A 15,978-nucleotide genomic window follows, 5' to 3' on the forward strand; every position below is an offset into this window, starting at 1 on the left:
TCAGAGGTAAAAGTAAGCTGGTACGCCCCGGAACGGCGTACCGGTAAGAGCCGGTGCGCTGTACTGGGACCGGCTTTCCCAGACGGCAATTTAAAGCCCTGGGGCAGCGGTGGCAGGGCTGCGGTGGGAATTTAAAGGGCCCCGGAGCTCCAGCCACCGCTACCACCCCGGCCCTTTAAATCTCCGCTTGAGCCCTGCTGCCAAAGCCCTGGGGTAGCGGCAGCGGGGCTCTGGCAGGGATTTAAAGGGCTGGGGCGGTAGCGGCTGCCGGAGCCTCAAGCCCTTTAAATCCCTCCCTGAGCCCTCCTGCCAAAGCCCTAGGGTAGCAACGGCGGGGGCTCCGGAGTGGATTTAAAGGGCCGGGGCAATAGCAGCTGCTGGAGCACCAAGCCCTTTAAATCTCCGCTTGAGCCCTGCTGCCCGAGCCCTGGGGTAGCGGTGGCAGGGCTCTGGCGGGGATTTAAAGGGTCCCGGAGCTCCAGCCACCGCTACCGCTCCGGCCCTTTAAATCCCCGATGGAGCCTGGCCACCACTAGCCCAGGGCTCGGGCACCAGGGCTCAGGGGGGATTTAAAGGGCTCGGGGCTCCAGCAGCTGCTACCACAGTGGAGCCCCAGGCCCTTTAAAGCTCTGCCAGAGCCCAGAGCCCCCGGGTAGCGGTGGCAGCCAGGAGCCCCCAGGGCTCCTCAGTGATTTAAAGGGCCTGGGGCTCTGCTGCGGTAGCGGCAGCTGGAGCCCTGGGCTCTTTAAATTGCCCCCGAGCCCCGGGGTTCCCAGCCGCCTCTGCAGCTGGTAGCTCGGGGGTGATTTAAAGGGCCCAGGGCTCCCAGCCGCCACTACTGTAGCTGGAGCCCTGGCCCTTTAAATCAAGATTTAAAGGGCCTGGGGAATTAAGGCCCTGCCTCTTCCTGTTAAAGCCACGCCTCTTCCGGTCAAGGCTACGCCCCCTGCGCAGGACTCCGGCGTACCGGTAAGTCCTCTAACTTACTTTCACACCTGGAAAACATCCACTCAGTGTGCAGCGGCAGTCAAAAAAGCAAACAGAACGTTGGGAATCATTAGGAAAGGGATAGATAATAAGACACAAAATATCATATTGCCTCTATATAAATCCATGGTACACCCAAAACCTTGAATACTGCATGCAGATGTGGTCACCCCATCTCAAAAAAAGATATATTGGAATTGGAAAAGGTTCAGAAAAGGGCAACAAAAATTATTAGGGGTATGGAACGGCTTCTATATGAGGAGAGATTAATCATAGAATCATAGAATATAAGGGTTGGAAGGGACCCCAGAAGGTCATCTAGTCCAACCCCCTGCTCGAAGCAGGACCAATTCCCAGTTAAATCATCCCAGCCAGGGCTTTGTCAAGCCTGACCTTAAAAACCTCTAAGGAAGGAGATTCTACCACCTCCCTAGGTAACGCATTCCAGTGTTTCACCACCCTCTTAGTGAAAAAGTTTTTCCTAATATCCAATCTAAACCTCCCCCACTGCAGCTTGAGACCATTACTCCTCGTTCTGTCATCTGATACCACTGAGAACAGTCTAGAGCCATCCTCTTTGGAACCCCCTTTCAGGTAGTTGAAAGCAGCTATCAAATCCCCCCTCATTCTTCTCTTCTGCAGGCTAAACAATCCCAGCTCCCTCAGCCTCTCCTCATAACTCATGTGTTCCAGACCCCTAATCATTTTTGTTGCCCTTCGCTGGACTCTCTCCAATTTATCCACATCTTTCTTGAAGTGTGGGGCCCAAAACTGGACACAGTACTCCAGATGAGGCCTCACCAATGTCGAATAGAGGGGAACGATCACGTCCCTCGATCTGCTCGCTATGCCCCTACTTATACATCCCAAAATGCCATTGGCCTTCTTGGCAACAAGGGCACACTGCTGACTCATATCCAGCTTCTCATCCACTGTAACCCCTAGGTCCTTTTCCGCAGAACTGCTGCCTAGCCATTCGGTCCCTAGTCTGTAGCTGTGCATTGGGTTCTTCCGTCCTAAGTGCAGGACCCTGCACTTATCCTTATTGAACCTCATCAGATTTCTTTTGGCCCAATCCTCCAATTTGTCTAGGTCCTTCTGTATCCTATCCCTCCCCTCCAGCGTATCTACCACTCCTCCCAGTTTAGTATCATCCGCAAATTTGCTGAGAGTGCAATCCACACCATCCTCCAGATCATTTATGAAGATATTGAACAAAACCGGCCCCAGGACCGACCCTTGGGGCACTCCACTTGATACCGGCTGCCAACTAGACATGGAGTAATAAGACTGGGTATTAGCCAGGAAGGACAGGGATGGTGTCCCTAGCCTCTGTTTGCCAGAAGCTGGGAATGGGCGACAGGGGATGGATCACTTGATGATTACCTGTTCTGTTCATTCCCTCTGAAGCACCCGACATTGGCCACTGTCAGAAGACAGGATAATGGGCTGGATGGATCATTGGTCTGATACAGTATGGCTGTTCTTATGTACTCCCTCATCTGTCAGTCTGCGTCCCTCTTTGACAGGGTTACTGGCCTAGTGGATGGGGGGAAGTATTAGATGTGATATATCCTGATTTTAGTAAGGCTTCTGACACAGTCCCATGTACCATTCTCATAAGTAAACTAGAGAAATGCGGTCTAGATGAAATTACCATAAAATGGGTGCAAAACTGGTTGAAACACTATACTAAAAGAGAAGTTATCAATGGTTTCTATCAAACTGGGAGGACGTATGTCATGGGGTCATGCAGGGGTCAGTCCTGGGTCTGGTACTATTCAATATTTTCATTAATGACTTGGATAAAGGAGTGGAGAGTATGCTTCTAAAATTTGTAGATGATACCAAGATGGGAGGGGTTGCAAACACTTTGGAGGACAGGATTTTAATTAAAAATGACTATGACAAATTGGAGAATTGGTCTAAATTCAACAAGATGAAATTCAGTAAAGATAAGTGCAAAGTACTACAAGTAGGAAGGAAAAATCAATTGCACCACTACAAAATGGGAAGTGACTGGAAATAACTGGCTAGGTGGTCATACTGCTGAAAAGGATCTAGGGGTTATAACGGATCATGAATATGAGTCAGCAATGTGATGCAGGTATGAAAAAGGCTAGTATCATTTAGGGTATATTTACAGGAGTGTTGTGTGTAGGACACAGGAAGTAATTGTCCCTCTATACTGGGCACTGGTGAGGCCTCAGCTGCAGTACTGTGTCCAGCTCTGGGTGCCACACTCTAGGAAAGATGTGGACAAATTGAAGAGAGTCCAGAGGAAAGCAACAGCAGCAGTTCTGCAGAAAAGGACCTGGGGATTACAGTGGACGAAAAGCTGGATATGAGTCAACAGTGTGCCCTTGTTGCCAAGAAGTGTCAAGGGAAGTGATTATTCCCCTCTATTCGGCACTAGTGAGGCCTCATCTGGAGTACTGTGTTCAGTTTTGTGTCCGGCACTACAGAAAGGATGTGGACAAATTGGAGCAAGTCCAGTGAAGGGCAACGAAAAGGATTAGGGGGCTGGGGCACATGACTTAGAAGGAGAGGCTGAGGGAACTGGGGTTATTTAGTCTGCAGAAGAGAAGAATGAGGGGGGATTTGATAGCAGCCTTCAACTCCCTGAAAGGGGGTTCCAAAGAGGATGAATCTAGACTCTTCTCAGTGGTAGCAGATGACAGAACGAGGAGTAATGGTCTCAAGTTGCAGTGGGGGAGGTTTAGGTTGGATATTAGGAAACACTATTTCACTAGGAGGGTGGTGAAGCAGTGGAATGGGTTCCCTAGGGAAGTGGTGGAATCTCCTTCCTTAGAGGTTGTTAAGGCCTGGCTGGACAAAGCCCTGGCTGGGATGATTTAGTTGGGGTTGGTCCTGCTTTGAGCTAGGGGTAGGACTAGAACCTCCTGAGGTGTCTTCCAACCCTGATCTTCTGTGATTCTATGATTCTAACACAAATGATAAAAGGTTTAGAAAACCTGACCTGTGAGAAAAGGTTAAAAAAACTGGGCATATTTAGTCTGGAGAAAAGACGACTGAGGGGGACTAGATCACAGTCTGTTAAGGGCGTTATAGAGAGGACAGGGATCAGTTTTTCTCCTTGTCCACCGAAGGCAGGGCAAGAAGCAATGGGCTTACTCTGCAGCAAGGGAGATTTAGGTTAGATGTAAGGAAAAGCTTTCTAACTATAAGGATAGTTAAGTTCTGCAATGGGCGTTCAAGGTAGGTTGTGGAATCCCCATCACTGGAGTTTTTAAAAAACAGGTTGGACAAACCTCTGTCAGGGATTGTCTGAGTTTACTTGGCCCTGCCACAGCACTGTGGGCTGGACATGATGACTTTGAGGTCCCTTCCAGCCCTGCTTGTCTGTGGTCTGTTATCTCTTGTCTTATACTTAGATATGTAAGGTCTTTGGGGCAGGGGCCACATTTTTGGTCTGTGTTTGCACAGGGCCTGGCCCAGTGGGACCCTGGGCCATGACTGGGGCTTTGGGGCGCTACAGTAATACCAATAATAAGTAATGATAGTGACAATAAAGCAAGGGCAGCTAAAGTGCAGGCCAGAAACTGCAGATCCCCGTCTGCAGTGCTGTGTCCCACTCCAAGTGGAGGAGCCTCCCTGCAGAGAATGCAGGTCCCAGCATGCTCCATCCCTGTCCAAGCAGGGAGCACCCCCGCAGGGATTATAGCTCCCAACCTGTATTGCTGAATGCTGATCCGTTATTTTTAACCGTAGTGGGTGTCAGCATTCTCCCAACTCCCCATGTAATTAACATCATAGGGCAGAACATTATCTGACGAAGGGAGCTGAAAAGAAAAAATGAAACCGACTCATTTACACTTTGTGAAGATTAATTAGAGAGAAGAAAACAGAATCCATTTCTTGTCTGAGTCAGCTCTGGCTTTGATATTATGCAGGAAGTGTTGAGACAGGGCAGTACTCCCCACCCTGCGTTCTCTCCAAAATAAGAGAGAAAGAGACAAAGTGTGGCAAGGGACCTTCTTGGCAGTCAGCCCAGAGCAGTTTACTCCCAGTGGGAGGAAAACGGGTACAGCTCTCTCTACTGCATATCCAAGGGTAAAACTCAACTCTTCCTTCCATAGACACAATGAATTGAAGACAGAATCCTAGATCTGCCAAAGTCTGGTTTAGGCCAGGACTTGGGATGGAAACAGTTTTAGTGGTGGATAATCTCCTGCACCCAGTGGACAGAGAGCAGACATAAATTCTTATCTCATTAGATCTCTTGTGGGGGACATTTGCGGGGCATGCAGGGTCTCTTCCCCCACCCCCACCCCCGATTTGCTGCTTGGCTTGTACTCAGTAACACTGCTGAAGCCATCTGCCCTCACTCTGCCCCCCCACTATTGGTATGCACAGGTTGCCCCTTGGCAGCATTTGAGATTGTTAACCCGGGCTTTGTCAAACCTGACCTTAAAAACCTCAAAGGAAGGAGATTCCACCACATTCCTAGATAACGCGTTCCAGTGCTTTACCACCCTCCTAGTGAAAAAGACAGCCATGTTAGTCTGTCTTTGCAAAAAGAAAAGGAGTACTTGTGGCACTTTAGAGACTAACCAATTTATTTGAGCATGAGCTTTCGTGAGCTACAGCTCACTTCATCGGATGCATACCGTGGAAACTGCAGTAGACATTATATACACACAGAGACCATGAAACAATACCCCCTCCCACCCCACTGCTGGAAATGGCCCAACTTGATGATCACTTTAGATAAGCTATTACCAGCAGGAGAGTGGGGTGGGGGGGTATTGTTTCATGGTCTCTGTGTGTATATGATGTCTACTGCAGTTTCCACGGTATGCATCCGATGAAGTGAGCTGTAGCTCATGAAAGCTCATGCTCAAATAAATTGGTTAGTCTCTAAGGTGCCACAAGTACTCCTTTTCTTTTTTCTAGTGAAAAAGGTTTTCCTAATATTCAGCCTAAACCTCCCCCACTCTAACTTGAGACCATTACTCCTCGTTCTGTCATCTGCTACCACTGAGAACAGTCTAGAGCCATTCTCTTTGGAACCCCCTTTCAGGTAGGTGAAAGCAGCTATCAAATCCCCCCTCATTCTTCTCTTCCACAGACTAAACAATCCCAGTTCCCTCAGCCTCTCCTCATAAGTCATGTGTTCCAGTCCCCTAAACATTTTTGTTGCCCTCCGCTGGACTCTTTCCAATTTTTCCACATCCTTCTTGTAGTGTGGGGCCCAAAACTGGACACAATACTCCAGATGAGGCCTCACCAATGTCGAATAGAGGGGAATGATCACATCCCTCGATCTGCTGGCAATGCCCCTACTTATACAGCCCAAAATGCCATTGGCCTTCTTGGCAACAAGGGCACACTGCTGACTCATATCCAGCTTCTCGTCCACTGTCACCCCTAGGTCCTTTTCTGCAGAACTGCTGCCTAGCCATTCGGTCCCTAGTCTGTAGCGGTGCATGGGATTCTTCCGTCCTAAGTGCAGGACTCTGCACTTGTCCTTGTTGAATCTCATCAGATTTCTTTTGGCCCAATCCTCTAGTTTGTCTAGGTCCCTCTGTATCCTATCCCTACCCTCCAGTGTATCTACCTCTCCTCCTAGTTTAGCGTCATCTGCAAACTTGCTGAGAGTGCAATCCATGCCATCCTCCAGATCTGGCGTGCAAACCACGCCATCCTCCAGGTCAGTCTGGGGCCAGTTTTGTTCAATATGATCTTTAATGAAGATATTGAAAAAACCCATGCACCGCTACAGACTAGGGACCGAATGGCTCGGCAGCAGTTCTGAGCTTGCTACAGCTGTTTGGCGGCAGCTGGGAGGGAGGGAGGAGCAGAGACGCGGTGCGCTGGGAGCAGGCAGAGGTGGAGGTGAGGCGGGGAGCTTGGCTGCTGGTGGGTGCAGAGAACCCACTAATTTTTCCCTGTGGGTGCTCCGGGGCTGGAGCACCCACGGAGTCGGTGCCTATGGGCTCTGCCAGTGTTGCTTTTATGGTATAGCTGTACTGGCAAAGCATTTGTAGTGTAGGCAAAGCCTCAGTCTGACCCACTGTGTTCAGACTGATTTGGGTGCTTCCCCAGGAGAGCAGACTAGAGCCATTAAGGCTATTAGCTCTGTCATTGTCTTTTAATATATCTTAAGTATAAATTGTAAGGCAAAAGGGCCTCCTCCTCTTTCCCCAGTGTTGAAACTGTCTCATCCCATTTTAGGTCTTGTCTACACTTAAAAGTTTTCCAGCAAAACTACCCTGGTGTAGACGTAGTTATCCGAGTATAAAAGTGCTTATACGAGTAAGGTTTATTCTAATCTGGTGAAGTACTTTATACCAGTATAATAGTGTCTACACAAGAAATTTTACTGGCATAACTATGTCATCAAAAGCTTTGTCTACACTGCCAACTGAACGACAAAACTTTTATCATTCACAGATGCTTAAAAAAGCCGCTCTCCTGTCAACAACGCGAACCTCACTCGTAGGGGGTGCAAATATTTTGTCAGCAAAAGTGCCGACAAACAGCATTTACACTGCCTGTCTTTTAGCAACACGGCCGTGTTTCTAAAAGCTGTGTAGTGTACACAGACCCCAAAATCACTCCTCTTACCAACATAATTATGCCAGTAAAACTTTATAAGTGTAGACCAGGCCAGTCAAGCACATAAATCACTTGTTGGGATACTGATCAAAATAAGCTTCTAGCAGTCATAGAATCATAGAATCATAGAATATAAGGGTTGGAAGGGACCCCAGAAGGTCATCTAGTCCAACCCCCTGCTCGAAGCAGGACCAATTCCCAGTTAAATCATCCCAGCCAGGGCTTTGTCAAGCCTGACCTTAAAAACCTCTAAGGAAGGAGGTTTGGGACATCTGGAGTATGGGGTTGCATCCCTAACCATCTTGGCTAATAGCCATTGATGAACCTATCCTCCATGAACCTATCTAACTTCTTTTTTTAACCCAATTATACTTTCAGCCTTCTCAACATCCCCTGGCAACAAGTTCCACAGATTGTCTGTGTGTTGTCTGAAGAAATACTTCCTTATCTTTGTTTTAAACCTGCTCCCTGTTAATTTCATTGGTTGACCAAGGTTCTTTTGTTATGGGAAGGAGTAAATAACACTTCCTTATTCACTTTCTCCAAACCAAGGGGAGAGCAGATTCCAAAGTGTACAGAGATAAAAAATGCAAAACCTGCTCTTGTTTGCATTTGGCCTTTTCCACTTCTGGAAGTCTTTGAGAATTGTTTGTTGTTGTTGTTACTTGACCATATAGTGCGTTTGTTTTGGTTTTCATGCAGGAGTTAAATAGTGCTATATAAACCAATCTAATAAAAATAAATAATTTGAGGGATGATGCAGCTGTTCCTTGTTTCATGAAATTTAAGATTCTTCTTCGAGTAGTGTCCGTGTGGGTGCTCCACTTTAGGTGTCGGTGTGTCCCTGCGCCAGAGATCAGAGATTTTAGGTAGCAGTGCTCGGTCGGGGTGTGCGCGTGCAGCAGCTGTCTCGCGGTGTTGTTGGTGTCTCTTGTAGCGCGCGCATGACCCGAACTCCTCCGTTCCTTCTCTACGTCCTCGGCTGCAGACGCAGCTCAGTGGCCGTGCTGCCTCTTCGAAAATCTCTAGAAGAGAAAATCATTTACATTGTAGTTTTAGCTTATTAGCTCTTAGATAGTTTGATTAGACTTTACTTAGCCAGTTATTTAAAAAAAAAAAGTTTCATTTTTCTTTCCCTTCAGTTTTAGTTTCTTAAGGCTTGTCTACACTTACTGGGGATTGATGCATCGTGATCGATGCATCAGCGGTCGATTTAGTGGGTCTAGTGACGACCCACTAAATCGACTGCAGATCATTCTCCTGTCGACTCCTGTACTCCACCTGAATGAGTAGCACAAGGGGAGTCAACGGGAGAGCGTCTCCCGTTGACACAGCATAGTGTGGACCCCGCGGTAAGCAGATCTAAGTATGTTGACTTCCGCTACATTATTCAATTACAACTCAGAATACAAAGTGTATAGTGTTCACTTTATATTTATTTTTAATTGCAAATATTTGCACTGTAAAAAACAAAAGAAATAGTATTTTTCAATTCACCTAATACAAGTACTGTAGTGCAATCTCTTTATCAAGAACATTGAACTTACAAATGTAGAATTATGTACAAAATATAACTGCATTCAAAAATAAAACAATGTAAAACCTACAAGTCCACTCAGTCCTACTTCAGCCAGTAGCTCAGACAAATAAGTTTGGTTACAATTTGCAGGAGATAATGCTGCCTGCTTCTTGTTTACAATGTCACCTGAAAGTGAGAACAGGTGTTTGCATGGCACTGTTTTAGCCGGCATCGCAAGATATTTACATGCCAGATCCGCTAAAGATTCATATGTGCCTTCATACTTCAACCACCATTCCAGAGGACATGCGTCCATGCTGATGACGGGTTCTGCTCAATAATGATCCAAAGCAGAGCGGACCAACACATGTTCATTTTCATCATCCGAGTCAGATGCCACCAGAAGGTTGATTTTCTTTTTTGCTGGTTCGGGTTCTGTAGTTTCCCCATCGGAGTTTTACTCTTTTAAGACTTCCGAAAGCATGTTCCACATCTCGTCCCTCTCAGATTTTGGATGGCACTTCAGATTCTTAAACCTTAGGTCAAATGCTGTAGCTATTTTTAGAAATCTCACATTGGGACCTTCTTTGTGTATTGTCAAATCTGCTGTGAAAGTGTTCTTAAAATGAAAATGTTCTGGGTCATAATCCGAGATTCCTATAACATGAAATATATGTCAGAATGCAGGTAAAACAAAACACGAGACATACAATTCTCCCCCAAGGAGTTCAGTCACAAATTTAACGAAGGCATTATTGTTTAACGAGCATCATCAGCATGGAAGCATGTCCTCTAGAATGGTAGCCGAAGCATTAAGGGGCATATGAATGTTTAGCATATCTGGCACATAAATATCTTGCAATGCCGGCTACAAAAGTGCCACGCGAATGCCTGTTCTCACTTTCAGGTGACGTAAATAAGAAGCAGACAGCATTATCTCCCATAAATGTAAAGAAACTTGTTTGTCTTAGTGATTAGCTGACCAAGAAGTAGGACTGAGTGGACTTGTAGGCTCTAAAGTTTTACATTGTTTTGTTTTTGAATGCAGTTATGTAATAAAATATCTACATTTGTAAGTTACACTTTCACGATAAAGAGATTGCGCCACAGTACTTGTATGAGGTGAACTGAAAAATACTATTTCTTTTGCTTATCATTTTTAAAGTGCAAATATTTATAATCAAAAACAATAATATCAAGTGAGCTCTGTACACTTTGTATTCTGTGTTGTAACAGAAATCAATATATATGAAAATGTTGAAAAACATCCAAATATATTTAATACATTTCAATTGGTATTCTATTGTTTAACAGTGTGATTAATCGCGATTAAATTTTTAATCGCGATTAATTTTTTTGAGTTAATCATGTGAGTTAACAGCAATTAATCAACAGCCCTAGAAATAAGTATTAATGTTGTAAGATAGGGCCTTCATAGCTTAGCCGAACAAGGCCTCAAGACTAAAGATAAACTTGGCATAAAGAACTAACCAGTAAGTGACCCTAGGTCAGAAGTTGTCACAAGACAGCAATGTCCATATATTACAAGGTGTCATAAGGTAGAATGCTGCATTAAGTCAGTGTTGTTAAATTGCTGGTATTTAGGAAATATATATTGCAATGTACTAGTTAAAGCCAGTTAGAATATTTTGGGGATTTTTGCAGACCTAGGGTGTCAGCAGTGTGCGAACAGTAAGTTTTGGTGATTGAGTGACATAAATGTTAATGAGTACAAGGGGAGCTAACAAGCTAGCCTCTGAAAGATGGGGCATTCCAAATGTAGGGGTGTGTGGAAGTATAAATAAGGAAAAGGGGTTGAAACCTTCATAAGTACGTACGAATCCCAGTGGGGAATTATGAAAGCTGTATCCTGACAACCACTGAGGAAGATAATGACTGACATTCTGGGGTTCCACACCAGGTGTCATAAATATAAAGGGAAGGGTAAACACCTTTAAAATCCCTCCTGGCCAGAGGAAAAACCCTTTCACCTGTAAAGGGTTAAGAAGCTAGAATAACCTCGCTGGCACCTGACCAAAATGACCAATGAGGAGACAAGATATTTTCAAAGCTGGAGGGGGGAGAAACAAAACCTCTCTCTCGGTCTGTGTGATGCTTTTGCCAGGAACAGAAAAGGAATGGAGTCTTAGAACTTAGTAAGTAATCTAGCTAGAGATGCGTTAGATTCTGTTTTGTTTAAATGGCTGATAAAATAGCTGTGCTGAATGGAATGTATATTCCTGTTTGTGTCTTTTTGTAACTTAAAGTTTTGCCTAGAGGGATTCTCTGTGTTTTGAATCTGATTACCCTGGAAGGTATTTACCATCCTGATTTTACAGGGGTGATTCTTTAACTTTTTTTCTTCAATTAAAATTTTTCTTTTAAGAACCTGATTGCTTTTTCATTCTTCTTAAGATCCAAGGGTTTGGGTCTGTGTTCACCTATGCAAATTGGTGAGGATTTTTATCAAGCCTTCCCCAGGAAAGGGGGTGTAGGGTTTGGGGAGGATTTTGTGGGGAAAGACGTTTCCAAGCGGGCTCTTTACCTGTTATATATCTTTCCCTGTTATATATATATATGTTAGACACTTGGTGGTGGCAGCAGTAAAGTCCAAGGGCAAAAGGTAAAATAGTTTGTACCTTGGGAAAGTTTTAACCTAAGCTGGTAAAAATAAGCTTAGGGGTTTTTCATGCAGGTCCCCACATCTGTACCCTAGAGTTCAGAGTGGGGAAGGAACCTTGACACCAGGAGATGTGAGTGATGCCTGTCACGGGGCTAAATACTTGGTACTATGTCTCTATGTGCTGTGATATTGCAATGTTTGTGGGATTGTATGGGGATTTGTTAGCAAAGCGGCTTGTGCTAAATTGCAGTTGTGCTCCTTGGGTCTTTCCTTCTAATAACATTGGTAATAATCTTCCGGATGCTGTACCCATTCAGGAGACCCAGCCCGTATCAACCACTGCAGTCTGAGAAATCAACCACTCTGAACTTCTGAGTGCTTGACTTTGCAATCTCAATGTTCTTTTAATGTAGTGTGTGTGTAATTTCATATTGTTTTCTAGAGCAAACTAAAAAAACCTCTAAATTCCATCATGTGCGACTATATTTACCACCCACACTGGTACCTGCACAAAATTTTTTGACATTTGCACACTCTAGGGCACCCACCTTTACCCAGTTCCTAGGGCTCAAGGCGTAACCCTCTTAATTTAGGCACCCACCCTCACCCTTCCGTGGGCTCAGGTGTAACCTTACACTCTAGGGCACCCACCCATACCCTGTTCCTAGGGCTCAGGCGCAACCCTGTCAATTTAGGCACCCATTGCCTCCGGGCTCCGGGCACACACCCATTGCCTCCGGGCTCCGGGCACACACCCATTGCCTCCGGGCTCCGGGCACACACCCATATCCTCCAGGTTCCAGGATTAATCTTTTGAAGGTTTACAGGGTCTTTTGTAATTGATTCCTTCAGGACCTGCTCCATGATTTTTCCAGGGACTGAAGTGAGGCTGACTGGCCTGTAGTTCCCAGGATCCTCCTTCTACCCTTTTTTAAAGATGGGCACTACATTAGCCTTTTTCCAGTAGTCTGGGACCTCCCCTGATCGCCATGAGTTTTCAAAGATAATGGCCAATGGCTCTCCAATCACATCCGCCAACTTCTTTAGCACTCTCGGATGCAGCGCATCCGGCCCCATGGACTTGTGCTCGTCCAGCTTTTCTAAATAGTCCCAAAACACTTCTTTCTTCATAGAGGGCTGGTCACCTCCTCCCTGTGCTGTGCTGCCCAGTGCAGCAGTCTGGGAGCTGACCTTGTTCGTGAAGACAGAGGCAAAAAAAGCATTGAGTACATTCGCTTTTTCCACATCCTCTGTCACAAGGTTGCCTCCCTCATTCAGTAAGGGGCCCACACTTTCCTTGGCTTTCTTCTTGTTGCTAACATACCTGAAGAAACCCTTCTTGTTACTCTTAACATCTCTTGCTAGCTGCAACTCCAGGTGTGATTTGGCCTTCCTGATTTCACTCCTGCATGCCTGAGCAATATTTTTATACTCTTCCCTGGTCATTTGTCCAAGCTTCCACTTCTTGTAAGCTTCTTTTTTGTGTTTAAGATCAGCAAAGATTTCACTGTTAAGCCAAGCTGGTCGCCTGCCATATTTACTATTCTTTCTACACATCGGGATGGTTTGTCCCTGTAACCTCAATAAGGATTCTTTAAAATACAGCCAGCTCTCCTGGACTTCTTTCCCCCTCATGTTATTCTCCCAGGGGATCCTGCCCATCAGTTCCCTGAGGGAGTCAGTCTGCTTTTCTGAAGTCCAGGGTCCGTATTCTGCTGCTCTCCTTTCTTCCCTCTGTCAGGATCCTGAACTCAACCATCTCATGGTCACTGCCCACCAGGTTCCCATCCACTTTTGCTTCCCCTACTAATTCTTCCCGGTTTGTGAGCAGCAGGTCAAGAAGAGCTCTGCCCCTAGTTGGTTCCTCCAGCACTTGCACCAGGAAATTGTCCCCTACACTTTCCAAAAACTTCCTGGATTGTCCATGCACTGCTGTATTGCTCTCCCAGCAGATATCAGGGTGATTGAAGTCTCCCATGAGAACCAGGGCCTGCGATCTTGTAACTTCCATGAGTTGCCGGAAGAAAGCCTCGTCTACCTCATCCCCCTGATCCAGTGGTCTGTAGCAGACTCCCACCACGACATCACCCTTGTTGCTCACATTTCTATACTTAAACCAGAGACTCTCAGGTTTTTCTGCAGTTTCATACCAGAGCTCTGAGCAGTCATACTGCTCTCTTACATACAGTGCAACTCCCCCACCTTTTCTGCCCTGCCTGTCCTTCCTGAACAGTTTATATCCATCCATGACAGTACTCCAGTCATGTGAGTTATCCCACCAACTCTCTGTTATTCCAATTCCTAATTCCTTGACTGTGCCAGGACTTCCAGTTCTCCCTGCTTGTTTCCCAGGCTTCTTGCATTTCTGTATAGGCACTTGAGATAACTTGCTGTTTGTCCTGCTTTCTTTGTATGAGGCAGGAGCCCTCCCCTTTCGGGTTCTCCTGCTCATGCTTCCTCCCGGTGTCCCACGTCCCCACTTACCTCAGGGCTTTGGTCTCCTTCCCCCGGGGAACCTAGTTTAAAGCCCTCCTCGCTAGGTTAGCCAGACTGCTTGCGAAGATGCTCTTCCCTCTCTTTGTTAGGTGGAGCCTGTCTCTGCCTAGCACTCCTCCTTCTTGGAACACCATCCCATGGTCAAAGAATCCAAAGCCTTCTCTCCGACACCACCTGCATAGCCATTCGTTGACTTCCACGATTCGACGGTCTCTACCCAGGCCTTTTCCTTCTACGGGGAGGATGGACGAGAACATCACTTGTTCCTCAAACTCCTTTATCCTTCTTCCCAGAGCCACGTAGTCTGCAGTGATCCGCTCAAGGTCATTCTTAGCAGTATCATGGGTGCCCACATGGAGAAGCAGGAAGGGGTAGCGATCCGAGGGCTTGATGAGTCTCAGCAGTCTCTCCGTCACATCATGAATCCTAGCTCCTGGCAAGCAGCAGATTTCTCTGATAACAGTAGTCCCTTCTGGGACTGGAATCTAGGAATCTATAAAAGAGCAGCAGGAATCGCAGAGACAGTTCCAGAAACAGATGTTCCAGAGACACAACCCAGGTTACTTGTGGATATCAACCTTTCTCTGTCCAGGAGGGAACCCTCAGGCCCACCAGGTCACCTTTGACGGGAGGGTGGCGGCTGCTGCTGCTCACGGAGTAAAAGATTGCGTATTTGGCCCTGAATGAGGACACTGGCACCAGCTATGAGGCTGTCAAAGCTGCCATCCTGGACCAGTTGGAGATCTCCGAGACATGGGACCAGTAGTTTTAGGAGAGCGCTTTTCCTTGTGATAACAGTTGACCTACTGATCAATGGTTGTGGTAAGAATCTTGGACAGTGCGAGAGCTGGTGGATTTACTAGTAGACTTGGGAGGCTGCAGATGTGTGTGCAGCAGCAATGGCTGTGTGTGCTGGCAGAAGCTGTGCAGAACATCGAAGACTATATGGAGGTTGAACCACCAGAGGAAACACCAGAGCCATGGCTGCAGCTCAGACCTGAAGGACACTCGTGGGATGGGCTAGAGAACCATTGGGGAAAAAAAATCTGAAGTGACTCGTAGACTGCAAAATGGATCTGAATATGATGCTAGTGGAGGATCCACCTGCACCTCTAACCAAGGTTGTACTTTTAACGGAACAGAGGAAGAGACAGAAATTCTGTCTCACAATGGAAAGTGACTTTCTGGTTGCTGTGTAGGTTTGCTGAGGGACATCTGAAAAGGACATTCACCCAGACTCTAGAGAGAAGTCCCAGCCCCTCCTTTATGGAATATGAGAAAACTTTGTTCCATTTGGGAATATGGTGGTAGCAAGTCATATTATTGTGGGAGCCCCAGAGCCTGGGGTCTCTCTGTGGGATGGACTGTGCTTCTACAAATATAAGGGAGAATCCAATTTTCTTCATGAAATTTCTTCCTCTGTTTTAAAGTAAAGACCTGAAACAGTTATTCCTGTCTACAATGATATGTTTGAATTATCATGGTCAGTTTTTTCTGATTCTGATTAGTGTTGATCTAGTAAGAGTAAATGGTCTCAGCAAAATTTCTCCATTTGGGGAAGGAGAGCTCATGGAGCTACTGTTTATGGTAGTAATGTTGTGGGTTCGTTTACATGAAGTATACTGAATCAGAGAGAAACTTCTTTGTGCCTCCGCCTTAGTCTTATGTTTGGAGGCAGGATGAAATTCAAGGGGCCTTTAAATAGGGTCTAAATAGTGCAGAGGCTTGCTGCTGGATCTTTGCACAATATGAATTCCACTCAGAGCAGTAA

The 15,978-nt window shown here is 46.1% G+C and overlaps 1 protein-coding gene across 3 annotated transcripts in view; it reads left to right on the plus strand.

The window, feature by feature from the left end:
* LOC125635193 (dedicator of cytokinesis protein 2-like) overlaps positions 1-15,978 on the plus strand; it is a 344,043-nt gene that overhangs the window by 162,650 nt on the left and 165,415 nt on the right. The gene's annotated exons all lie outside the window — the stretch shown is intronic.

The sequence above is a fragment of the Caretta caretta genome, chromosome 4, assembly GCF_965140235.1.
Source record: "Caretta caretta isolate rCarCar2 chromosome 4, rCarCar1.hap1, whole genome shotgun sequence".
NCBI classification, from domain to species: domain Eukaryota; kingdom Metazoa; phylum Chordata; order Testudines; family Cheloniidae; genus Caretta; species Caretta caretta.